Below are 12,999 nucleotides of genomic sequence, written 5' to 3'. Positions count from 1 at the left end.
ATATGCAAAATGACAAAATAACATTTGCCATGTGACTTAGATCATAGACTTAGTTATCCAGCGAAATTTTCGTACAGTAATTGTTTTATTATGATTAAAGCAGCATGCCCCTAGATTCATGCTGATTTTCATGAAAATTTTGAAAATGTATTTAAAAGTAAAATATTGTGAAGTGAACAAAGAAAATAATTTACACATTGCAAACATCACTTACAATCCACGTAAATTACCACAAAGAGGTCAAAATATACATAAATACCTATTACTGCATTAGTAACACAGTAGAATTATAGTGATTAATACTGCAAAATATTGATTGTAAACTTGCTATCAAACCAAATATTACCAGTATTGTTCCCATTATTAAATCTTGTTTTCTAATCATAAATACTTTCTTAATTAATGTACATATATCTCTGTTCACGAACTAGCTTGTAGGAGACAATTATTTAGACGGAAAAATACGTACATATTTCATTTCATGTAGCTTTAACAGTAAACAGTAGACATTTTATTTTATTCGAATATGCTTTAAAGCCCATGAGGACACAAAACATGCAAAATAACGACATCAACATATATACATAATATCAACACAAATTATTGCAGGATAAATAATCGTGTATGCTACAAAACAATGTACAGATCTATATTGAATTTAATTTACAATAGAATTTCTAATCTTAAGCTGTTCGGGAAAAAAATAATTTTAGTCTTTTGTTATAAACAAAAATATTTTAACGATTAAACAAAGATTTCTTTCTTTTTAGATAAGCGTTAACAAGGTACGAGTATTTAGCTACTTTTCGTGGAAAGCTTACAACAAGATATTTCATTTTGATATAACGTTCATGTTCATAAAATCGGTATTCATAAATTTTTCACTACAAATGTCTACTCTGATGTTGTTGTAAAAGGGACATTGGACTAAAAAGTGCTTTTCATCTTCTATTTTATTATCGGTACAGAACAAACAAATTCTCTGCTCTGGTGTTTCACTGATATAACGTCCAGTTTCAATCTTTAACGGGAGAATGCCACACCTAAACTGAGATAACACTGATCTTTCTTTTTTATTCAAATTTAACTGTACATATTTTTCTGTTATAAAATTTTCCTTAAGGGTAACATAGGTTCGTAATTTCGGTACTTTTTGTATGTCAGTTTTCTAAATATCCGTATAATATTAAGTTATTTTGGTCTAAACATTATCTATGCTTATAACGGTTTTGTTCTCAAAATGACTGACCAAGTTCAATTTTGTCATAACTGTTTTAACGTCACTGCACCAATTATTACTGCATTTATCGTAGTCTATGTCGAAGACGCGTTTAGTAATCCTATTATCATTGAATATTAAAGCCTATTCAAACTATATCGTATTATTGATATCCAACGGCGATAGTTTCTTGTTAGCCAACCAGTGTCTCCAGTGAGTGCAAGTTTGGAGGCGAAACGGTGAATACAGAGAAAATAGCGTATATATAGCACAGTATTGTATTTTGCCTATTGATTGGTATTGTTTGAATCTCCATATAGAAGCACAATAATCTAAGAAAGGTATCACACATGATTCGAACAGTTTTGTAAATGATTTATATCCACAATCTTTATAGTTATGTATTAATAAAAATGTACAGGGAAATGTAAAACGGTTCAACCAATGACATTACAGGGCAGAAATAGGACAGTAGGGGTGAACATGAGGACAAGTTTTGTTAACTAAATGTACAGAAACTCTTAGGGAAACATACAATAAACTAGACTCAAGTGAAATGAAACATTTATTCGAAAATAATGAGATTGTTCTTTTTAAAGAGACATGGTCAAATGATTTTATTAACTATGAAGTTTCAAACTTTGATTATTATATTTTACATAGAAAATTAAAATCTAAATGTGCAAAAAGAGACAGTGGTGGTTTAATAATATATGTCCATCATAAATTAAAACAATTTGTTGAACTTGTTTAATTTTCAGGTGACTGTTTGATATGGCTGAAATTTAGTAAATCATTGTTTAATTTTGGAAATGATTTAGTTGTGTGTTTGGCTTATAACACCCCAAAGGGTACCCAAACAAAACAAGATAACTTAAAGAATGAATCAGTATAATAAATGATTAACAAATTTACCATTTATTCACAATTTATTATAGATGGAAATGACATGCAAATGAGCCAATGCATTATAAATAAATTGTAAATAAATCAGTGAAATGAATTGGTAATAAATTGGGTCCATTAACCAACTTATTATAATTTGTTAATAAATCATACAAATGGGTAATGAATTGGGTCCTTTTCTCGACTTGAATTGTCAACAAATCAGGTCAATCAATTGGCAATAAATTAGGTTCGCTGACCAACTGATTCATTAATGAATTGCATATAAATTGTTAATGAATCAGTAATAAATTTTATTCTTTCCTCTTCCATAAACCGAAATTCGTCGGATTAATGAATCATTAACAAATCAGATTTGCCTGCTTATATTCATCTAATGGATTTTGAATAAATGCAAGAGCCAATGATGGTGTCAATTCCGGAGAAAAAAATATGATAATAATAATTATAATAATCATAATATATCTTGATAAATTTTATTTCTTTTTCTTTTATTTTTTTACAAACAAAAGCTGACTAGATAAATCAGGAACATACAACAAGATTAACATTTGTGAAAAAATGCTATGCCACCACATTAAAAAATTGAAATTTCTAAATCATAAAGTGCTTAGACCATTTCATAAATATCCCTGCAAATAAAACAGGTAATCGCCTCATATCATTTTATAAATATCTCGACATTCCGAATTTCATTATTTAGCTATAATCCTGACCTCCTAGAGCAGAGCGAATTTTCCAAAGATATAAAAACAAATATGTTACGAATTTGTCATATTATAATGATATGGGAGTTGATATGAAATTTAAAATTTAAGTTTTGAAATAATCCTTCTAAAATAAAAAAAAAATCCATTATTTTTAGAAAAGAAATATGAGCCCAAAGGGGAATAATTCTGGAAATATTCATGCTAGCGTTAGCATGCTAGCGTTAGCTAGCGTTCATGCAAGCGTCTTTGCCTTCATTTTCTGTGTCTGTCTGGAGCTACACATTTTTTTATTCCAATAATCATTAATTGTTTGAATGTCTTTACTGAGACAATGAATGGCATGCTCTGAAATAGAAAAGAAAATTCTCAAAAAGAGTATCATATTTATAAATAAATAAAAAATGAAAATAAAATAAAATTAGACTTCTGACATATCACTCTGAAAAAAGTACAATATATTTTTGTTCTATTTGCAATACAATCTGAATTTGAATTTCAACTCGAGCCATACAAACAAACACACTAAAGGACTCAACCACATTGGACTGTACATGTTCTATTGACTAAAACACAGCAGTATATTTCACACAGTCTGATGATAGATAAATATTTGTTCATAAAACAAACGGATGAATGTTCGATTTCATTTTCAACAGAGAAATGAACGAATATTGTGTAGCAAGCCCACAGTTTTTTATCCCCCGCATGGCATTTGTCAGGAGCTTATCTCAAAAAGTATTTGAGGTATCAACTTGAAACTTCATAGGTATATGGATCTCATTGAGGAGGAGTTCAGTGCATAAGAAGGGTAACTTTACCCTGCATAATTTTTGAGTTATTGCCCTTTGTTATTTTTCAAAATTAATTTTTGTCCAGAGCATAACTCAAAAAGCGTTTAAGATATCAACATAAAACTTCATAAGTGCATATATCTCACCCAGGAGGTGTGCAGTGCACAAGAATGATAACTCTACCTTTCATAATTTTTGAGTTATTGCCCTTTGTTATTTTTCATACTTAATTTTTTACATGAGTGGAGCATAACTCAAAGTGTTTGAGATGTCAACATGAAATGTCATAGGTGGATAGATCTTATTGAGAAGGAATGCTGTGCACAAGAATGATAACTCTTCTCTATACAATTTTTGAGTTATTGCCCTTTGTTCTTTTTCATACTATTTTGTCCAGAGCTTATCTCAAAAAGTATTTGAGGTATCAACTTGAAACCTCATAGGTGGATAGATTTTACTGAGGAGGGTGCAGCACACAAGAATGATAACCTACCCTGCATCATTTTTTAGTTATTGCCCTTTGTTATTTTCAGCCATCAGTATTCACATAGGTTTCCAATCTGTTATCACTTCAGCCATCAGTTTTCATTACCAAAAGACCTCTTAAAATTGAATTATTCTGCTCTACCACATAAACATTCTTCCAATGAGCAAACACATTCGGCGGGGGATGGCCATGTTGACATGGCTCTTGTTACCATTTGCTTCAATGATGTTGAAAGGCTATGACATTGAATTACTATATGTACATGAACAAAATTCAGATTGAGAAGTATTATTATTTATCATTTACTTAATATTTAAAAAGCAAATTTCTAAAATGATTAATATATATGTAGCCCTATACTTACGTTTCAAAGACTCATAAATGTCATTTCCTTGGAATGCCCTCGTTCCATAACTAATAGCCAACTCTTCAGGATCAAAGCTGTCCATCTGCCTTTTATTACCCCCCGTTCATCTGCTTTTTATCATCTCATTAGAGCTGCTGATTTTAACGTTCTATCCTTTCTGAAGCCACTTTAAATAAAAAAGAACATCATTTTTCATCGCATTTAAATGCGCAGATGAGCTCAGTGTGAAGCGATGCAGATTTATGTTTTTAAAATGGACTGTACATAGATATCTTCTTGGACTGTACATAGATATCTTCAAGTGACATTATGCACATCCAAGGGTATATAATGTGTGAACGGGTGAATATCAAAATAAGTTTTCATTTTGCCATAATTCCTTTTTATTTAATAATTAAGTTCCAATAAACAATAAATAACGCAAAGATCCCAACGAAATATCTGTATATATCTATTAGAATTTACATGTAACCCTTAGTTTATAAAAAGAGTGGGGCAGTCTTTTTAGAATTTAATAACATTTATAATTTTATTCAAAACATTTTCCAATATCAACAGTTGGTCAAACACCATTTTATCAGTTAATCTTTTGAAATATAATATCAATTCAGCTCAACTTGACTATGAAATAATGAGCATAATGTCACTTTCATAAAGTTAAACAATTCATGTACATGCATGCATATTATAAAACTTGTATCTTCATTTCTGGTCTTGTTCTGGGGGTTTTGCTTTATAAAGTATACAAAAATAAATAAGAAAAAAAAAGAAATACCCGCATCATATTTTTTAATCCAGATGAATAAAAAAATGTTTCATTTAAGGTGATGCCAATCGCAATTAAGGTAATCACTAAAATGGGGCGAGTCGTTATGGGGTGAATCGATCGTAATCCTAATTTGCACCTTACTCCATTAAATTTTATTTCTTTGCCACCCAACATATGATATAGATCTATAGAAGGTAAAAACGTCATGGAGAACGAAAAGAAAATTTTGAACTTATCGTTTATCAGTAGTTTTGATGCCTTGATTGTTTTTTATCCATATTTTTGTGTAACTCCACAAGTTTTCACCTTTCAAAATAACCGCTTTTTTCTATGCATAGAATTAATGCAAACGAAATGTTATTCCTAGCTACTAAAGTATTGTATACAGTTCCTAATTTTGCAGCTGCAATGGCAAAATCTGGTGTAAGTTATTTTGTTTCTGACATAAGTTATATCCAAAACATGGAAAACTGTTTGTAATGTAAGATATTTTCTTTTCTGAAGAGGCAAAATTTTCGTTTCCTTTCAATCTTGTTCCGTTGTCGGCTGATAGAGGGCGCATCGTAGGCTGCGGTTCCCTGCAAAATCTTATCGTTCAATCGCAAGGCTGGAAGCCATTCTATTCAAAACAATAAACTCACAACGGATGTAAAGTCCGAGAGAAGTGTCTGTTTTACGACATTTTAACTTTTTTACGCATATACGTTAATATTTTTGACATTTCTAGGAAAGATCTAATCATAAAAAAGTCGGGGACATGGATCTGTTTATCAGATTAATTATAGCATGTTGCGTATTAACAATAAGAAAGACAAAAACTGATCTTGGTCACTCAAAAATAAAATATACATGCAAATTAGTTACAGACTGAACTGTAAAACGACATTGTGAGACTCCCGAACTTCCACTAATTGGAGCCCTAGCTGTTTTTTTTTATCTTTTTGTTTGTTTTAAGTTTTTGCGTTGAGCCTGGAATATGTTGATGCTTAAACTAAGGGACTTGAAAAACAGATGGCGAAAAAACCCTCATTTTTTCCAGTGACAGGTTCGGTAATTAGAAAAGGGAAAAAATTCTAAAAAAAAAGAAGAAGAAAAAAAGATTTTTTAAAATTTGTATACTGTAGTTGGTAGGTTCTAATTCATGAGGGTTAATATATGTTGATATGAACAGTAAAACTAAAGAACATACAGTATATCAATGAAAATTTCTGTTGAACATCTACTCGTAAATACTTTATTTTAGTTGAAGTACAATGAACATGCTATGAATTGTATTGTAAAATCCGGGAAAATCTCCGTTTTTAATGAACAACTTGTGTTCATATATATCTTAGTTAATGTGTAATGAATTTGTAATAAATGGTATTAAATGTAGTCGGGAAAAGTTCTGTTTTCAATAGATCATGAACAAATTGTATACATTCCAGTACAAGTGTAATGAATTTGTAATAAATTGCATTGAATATATCACATGTTTGTAATGACTTGTTAATAAATCTGATTTTTGTAATGAATCTATAATAAAGGGGGTCTTCACTTTCCAGTAAAAGCACAATGTCGACAGACACTCAACTTAGCAATTCATTCATTCATTCATTCATTCATTCATTCATTTATTTATTTATTTATTTAGTCATTCATTCATTCATACATTCATTCATTCATTCATGCATTCTTTCATTGACAACAAGATATGATTTGTATTTTTTTTAAAACATCTAAGATTACCAACATTGTGAATATTTAAAGGTATACTGTTACAAATGTTCATGCCATGACAAGAAAATGTATATTTGATATAATTTGTTTTAGTTCTAGTCAATATGACAATAAATTTTCGTGAGCTTGATCTTAAATTGTATATTTTCATCAATTCGGTCATAAAACTTGGAGCCAATTGTTGTTTAAAGGTTTAAAACAAGTAGTGCGTGCTTCGAATGGTTCCATTGAAGGACATCTTTGTGGTTGCTGTAAAATTTTAGTGATTCGTTTTTGTAATTTACAAAATTATTTTATATGTACTTTGTGTTTCCTTTACCCCATATAATACAAAAATTGTCTACAAAGGGCAGTATTATGCATTGTAAAACAATAATTTTATATCAGAGTGCAAAAACACGACTTTTTTAAAAAATTAAAGTAGTTTTTTCCATTGAGTTTTTTTTTACAAAAATTGTTAATAAGCATGTGCCATTTTAAGTTGTTATCTATGAAAATACCCAGGACTTTTCTATCTGTTACATTTTCAATAACTATTTCATTTATCGTAAGATTCAATCTTCTCTGGTATTGTTCCTATAACCATACATTTTTATTTTCCTTCATTTAAGGCCGTATTATTGATTTTGCACCATTTCTCAATGTCATTTGAATGGTGTTGAAGTTTTAATTCTACTTGTGACATAGTTTTTCCGGACTCGTTTGCGTATAGATCAATTTTGATCACCAATGAAAGCTATTTTATTTATGTTTACTAAAAACAATAAAGGCCCTAATATTGAACCCTTTGGAACACTGGAATTTATTTTTATGTCTGAGACCTATAATCACCAGTTGTATTCTGTTAGAAAGATATGACTTGAAAAAACTTAACGGCATTTTCAAAAAAAGGATGAAGCTTAAGTTTATGCAAAAGTATATTTTATGATCAACCAAATCAAAGACTTTTTAAAAAAAAAGAATACAGTCCCGATACTATTTCCACTGTCTGTCCTCATGCAGCTTTTAACTTTAACTTGTATCTATTAAGCAAGACTGATTTTTGTACGCTGTTAATTTTTTACACAAAAAACCTGACATGAATGTATTTTAAGAGAATGATGTTTATATCATTTTTTTTAAGATTTGAATAAATAGTGATGAGTTTAACAATTGCATGGGTAAAGTCATTTTGTTTAAGTATCAGACAAGAGTGTGTCTGCACTGCAGATGATGTTTCCAAGAGGCATACAATGTATTATATATATTCTAAATCATGGATAAGCTTTGGCCAAGTTTCGCATTTTCCCTCATTGATACAAACTGACTCCGTTAGTTTGCTAGATATGACCAAAGATACAGTCATAACTACGGTGTCATAGAAGTGACATGTATGTGTTTTTATTTATCTCATGCGCACGGGATACTTTGTCGTGGCCACGAGCTACTAAGTCGTAGCCACGAAATAATTAAGTTGTGCGCACGAGATACTATGTCGTGGCCACGAAATACTAAGTCGTGGGAACGAGATAAATAAGTCGCGCCCACGAAATAACTAACCAATCAGATTACACAATTTATATGAATTTTCCTAGTTGCCCCTACTTTACCTGCCTATCAAAGTGTCATTTATACAAGCTATTGATTGAATAATGATTTTACATTTAGCATCATTGTGACCCTGACCCAAAGACCTCAAAATTATCGGGTGTCATCTACTGATTAGGTGCAATGATCTTTCTAGGTTATATAAACTATGGATTATTCTTTCTAAATTAGTACATAGTATCTCGTGCGCACCACTTAAATATCCCGTGGCCACGACTTACTAAGACATAGTATCTCGTGCGCACGAGATTAATAAAAATATACACATGTCATCTCTGTGCCACCGTGCATAACGCAATCATCGACTATGAAATTAAAGCAATAGATGCTGGATGATCAAGCAGACTTTTAGACTTCCTTTTCATCTTAATGGTGCAATTTAACATCATATCTTAGATCATTGGGGACGTTTCATAAAACCAATCATAAATAATGTGGAAATGTTCCTTATTTTTGTCGCGGATGTTTTACTTGGGCTAGATCTTGGGAACTTATATTTCTGTACGTAAATATACGTAATTTATTTAAACCTATTTATAATAAAATGCAAATTATTTGACGTGCGCCTTGAACTCAAACTAATGTCGTTAATACTGAAATCTTTTCAGTAAATGTAGTACAGATTTGGTAAATGTTTTGTTGTTATGAAAAATAATAAACTTATAGGTCATATGTTTGAATTATTATCTATCGTCGTTAAAATGAACCGTCTATAAAATTTGTCATGGATTTTAGGGACAACCCTCGTATGTCTTTAATATTTTGGCATGTAAGTAGTATCAAATATCTAACGTGATATTTACTCACTTTATTCGTGTTATTTGATAAATGATAAATTTATCAAATAAAAGACTTTATTCACGTCCGTATCAAGCAACATCAATCTGAAATTGTGCTTGATTGATTTTTTTTTAAATCAACGTAAACATGTAAGGCAAGTAAACTAATTTAAAACTAAGAAGTTAATGCGGTCATATTTAGAATATGTAATGTTTTACTCGCGTATAATTCACACCATGAAGATTTTTCTACAATATACATGTATTAGAATTATGAATAGTTCGTAATAATAAGGAATATTCCTTGATGGAGTCGCCGTTTAACTGAACAAAAAAATATGACTCTGAAATAGTTCGATACTTAATGAATAAACAATAAATAATTTATCATTTTAAATGCAGAATCTCGGTAAAATAAAAACAAAATATTTTGAATGAGTTTTATTGTTATACAGTTTTCTACATGAATTTTATTATTTCTAATTTCTGCGTTTAGAATTATTTGACAAATTTTGCATTTACATCACTTTCATAATTTATCTGTTTTAATTTTTTTAAGAAAATATTATTTTAGTTCGTTTAAATCCATTGGCAGCATCAACAGATATAACAGAATTTGAAATATAAATTTTTGCATAAAATTCTACTGGCCGAGTCTGATTTTTCGCATGAAGGTTCATTTTTGTGTCGCCTCTACGGAGTAGTGGCGACATATAGGGATCACTTCTCCGTCGTCTGTCTGTCCGTCCGTCACAAAACTTGCCCGGACTACTCCTCATAAACTACTGGTGCAATTTCATCCAAACTTTACAGGAATGATCAGTACCAAGTCTAGTTGTGCATGTTGTCAGCATTTTCCGGTTCAATGATTTTTGTAAGAGTTATGGCCCTTTAATAATTTTTATTTTTAAAGTTTGTCCGGACTACTTCTCTTATACCACTAATGCAATTTCAATGGTAATTTACAGGATTGATCTGTAGCTCAAGTCCTTGCGCATATTGCACGGGTTTTCCGGTTGAATGATTTTTGGCCGAGTTATGGCCGTTTGATAAAAAGGTGTTTTTTTCTGTGTGTTGCCAGATATACAAAAGCTTGTCCGGACTTGTCCGGACTACTCCTCATAAACTACGGGTGCAATTTCATCCAAACTTAACAGGAATGATCAGTACCAAGTCTAGTTGTGCATATTGTCAGCATTTTCCGGTTCAATGATTTTTGTAAGAGTTATGGCCCTTTAATAATTTTTATTTTTAAAGTTTGTCCGGACTACTTTTCTTATACCACTAATGCAATTTCAATGAAACTTTACAGGATTGATCTGTAGCTCAAGTCCTTGCGCATATTGCACGGGTTTTCCGGTTGAATGATTGTTGGCCGAGTTATGGCCGTTTGATAAAAAGGTGTTTTTTCTGTGTGTTGCCAGATACACAATAGCTTGTCCTGACTACTCCTCATAAACTACTGGTGCAATTTTATCCAAAATTTACAGGAGTGATCAGTACCAAGTCTAGTTGTGCACTGTCTGTCTGTCTGTCCGTCTGTCACAAAACTTGTCCCCACTTCTCCTCATAAACTACTGGGGCAATTTCATCCTAAATTTACAGGAATTTATGTCGCCACTACTCCGATCACTTCTCCGTCTGTCACAAAACTTGTCCCAACATGAAATTGGCCATCATGAGGCGACACATGTGATCACTGATCGCTCTTGTTAAGAAATGGTACTGAATTAAGGTAAATTGTCAAACCTATTTAATTGTACTTGTGTAATACTAAATTACTAGGAAATGTGCATACATTATGGCTTAAATCAAATTTTGGATTCATTTAGGTCTCACCCTGGTACGGAATTAGACCCAACTCGTTGTAGTCTAGAAAGTAGTTCTTTTAATTTTTGAAGTGGCCCAGTTTAAGTTCTCTCTAGTTTGATTGGTCATAATTAAAGTGTATTTATTGCATGTGTGTAGTTTTTGTGTGTTATAGGATGACTTTAAAAGTTGTTTTTTTGTGTATTCTCCAGGAACTCATTTGTTGGCGGAAGGATTAAAAATGTACTACCCACCAGCAGTCAAGAGTTTTCAAAGTGGTGAATTTAAACAGTGTTACAACAGAATGAAGATTTCTGAAAAAAAGTAGATGGCTAACATGTTATATTTTGGGCCTCATTTGACTTAGATAGTGTTGATGTTTGAAGTTGAAGACAGTATATAATTCATCAGGAACAGTGGAATTGGGAATTAAGCCTTATATGTGACTGATTTACTATAGAGCAAAGAATACGAAAATTCACTAGGCGCGGCTGTTATACTTTCTCCCTCGATTATATAGTTTACAAAGCATTTTAAAGCAAAAATAATATCGCATTTTGATTGATATCTGCCGTACTGTATAATGCTGAAATAATATCTCACATACACTAACGTCACAGATTTGATCCATATCAGTAAATAAATTTAACAGAAGGTCACGCGATGGCATCAGATCCACACACGAAGTCACCTCAAAGATGCAAATTTTTACCAAGTAGTTTACCCGCAGGACACGCGAAGGTCACGGGATAGGTACACGACGTCGTATTTTGAGTACGATGCGTTCGTACGTGGTTACGAAGGCGTCAAGTGACCTCCAGGTGGTATAAAACCTTCGGTCAACCGCGGCAAATTTCAATGGCAGATAATATTGGGAGCTAAACTAAGTTTAAACTTTATTTTGGATCTTCATATTACTATCAAAAACAATTCTATTCACACGAAAATCTATGATAAAAGAGATGATTTTGATTTTGGTATAGTAAATTATCCACATTTAGATGGAGACGTACCGCATGCAACATCTTACGGGGTATATGTATCTCAGTTAATTAGATTCGCAAGAGCTTGTAGCAACGTAAAGGATTTTAACGAGCGAAATATTTTCATTACTAGCAAGCTACTCAAACAGGGCTACCGCTATTATAAATTACGTAAATATTTTACAAAATTTTACAATCGTAACTTTGATTTAATCTCAAAATTCAATAGTGATTTAATAACACTTCTCCGACAAGGGATTAGCCAGTCTGACTTTTAATGGGATGTTATTAACAAACTTCGTATGATCTTGGTCATTGTTATTTTTCTGTTGTCTTTACTAAAATTATTAAACTTTCTATGAAAAAAGGTTATGACCCTACCGCATGCTTAGTGTTCAACACTTTTACAGATGGACGCCACGCTTTCCTCTTTTGAATACCTCTGTCGGACCAAGTGGGAGACTCAATGATGGAAAGTTCTTAAAGCCCTTTGGGACTGAATTGCCTTAATGTTCCCCTTCTGTTTTGCTTTATTGGGCCCTGTAGGTGATATGCTTGTTGCTCTGTCTTCCTTTAAGACATTGAGTACATTTGTTATGGTCAATGGGTTTTCTTTTATATGTTTCTACATGGTCATTCCAGTGTTCACATTTTGTAACCATAACAAATGTAAGAATTTCACTTGGCGGCGATTCATTTTATTTACACTGTCTCGTTTATAAGAACATGTTGGGAGGTTTGGTGCACCATTAACCGGTTTAAACGCCCCAGTACTTATGCCCAGTCTCTTACCCCCTTCCCATGTGTCCTTGCTTTGTGGGCCTATTAATTAATCATTTATTTGATTTCCTTGATTTCCTTGTCGGTTACTAT

This window comes from Ruditapes philippinarum, unplaced genomic scaffold (assembly GCF_026571515.1).
Source record: "Ruditapes philippinarum isolate M1 unplaced genomic scaffold, ASM2657151v2 ctg452_1_1_1_1, whole genome shotgun sequence".
Classification (NCBI taxonomy): Eukaryota; Metazoa; Mollusca; class Bivalvia; order Venerida; family Veneridae; genus Ruditapes; species Ruditapes philippinarum.
This window is presented reverse-complemented; position numbering follows the sequence as displayed.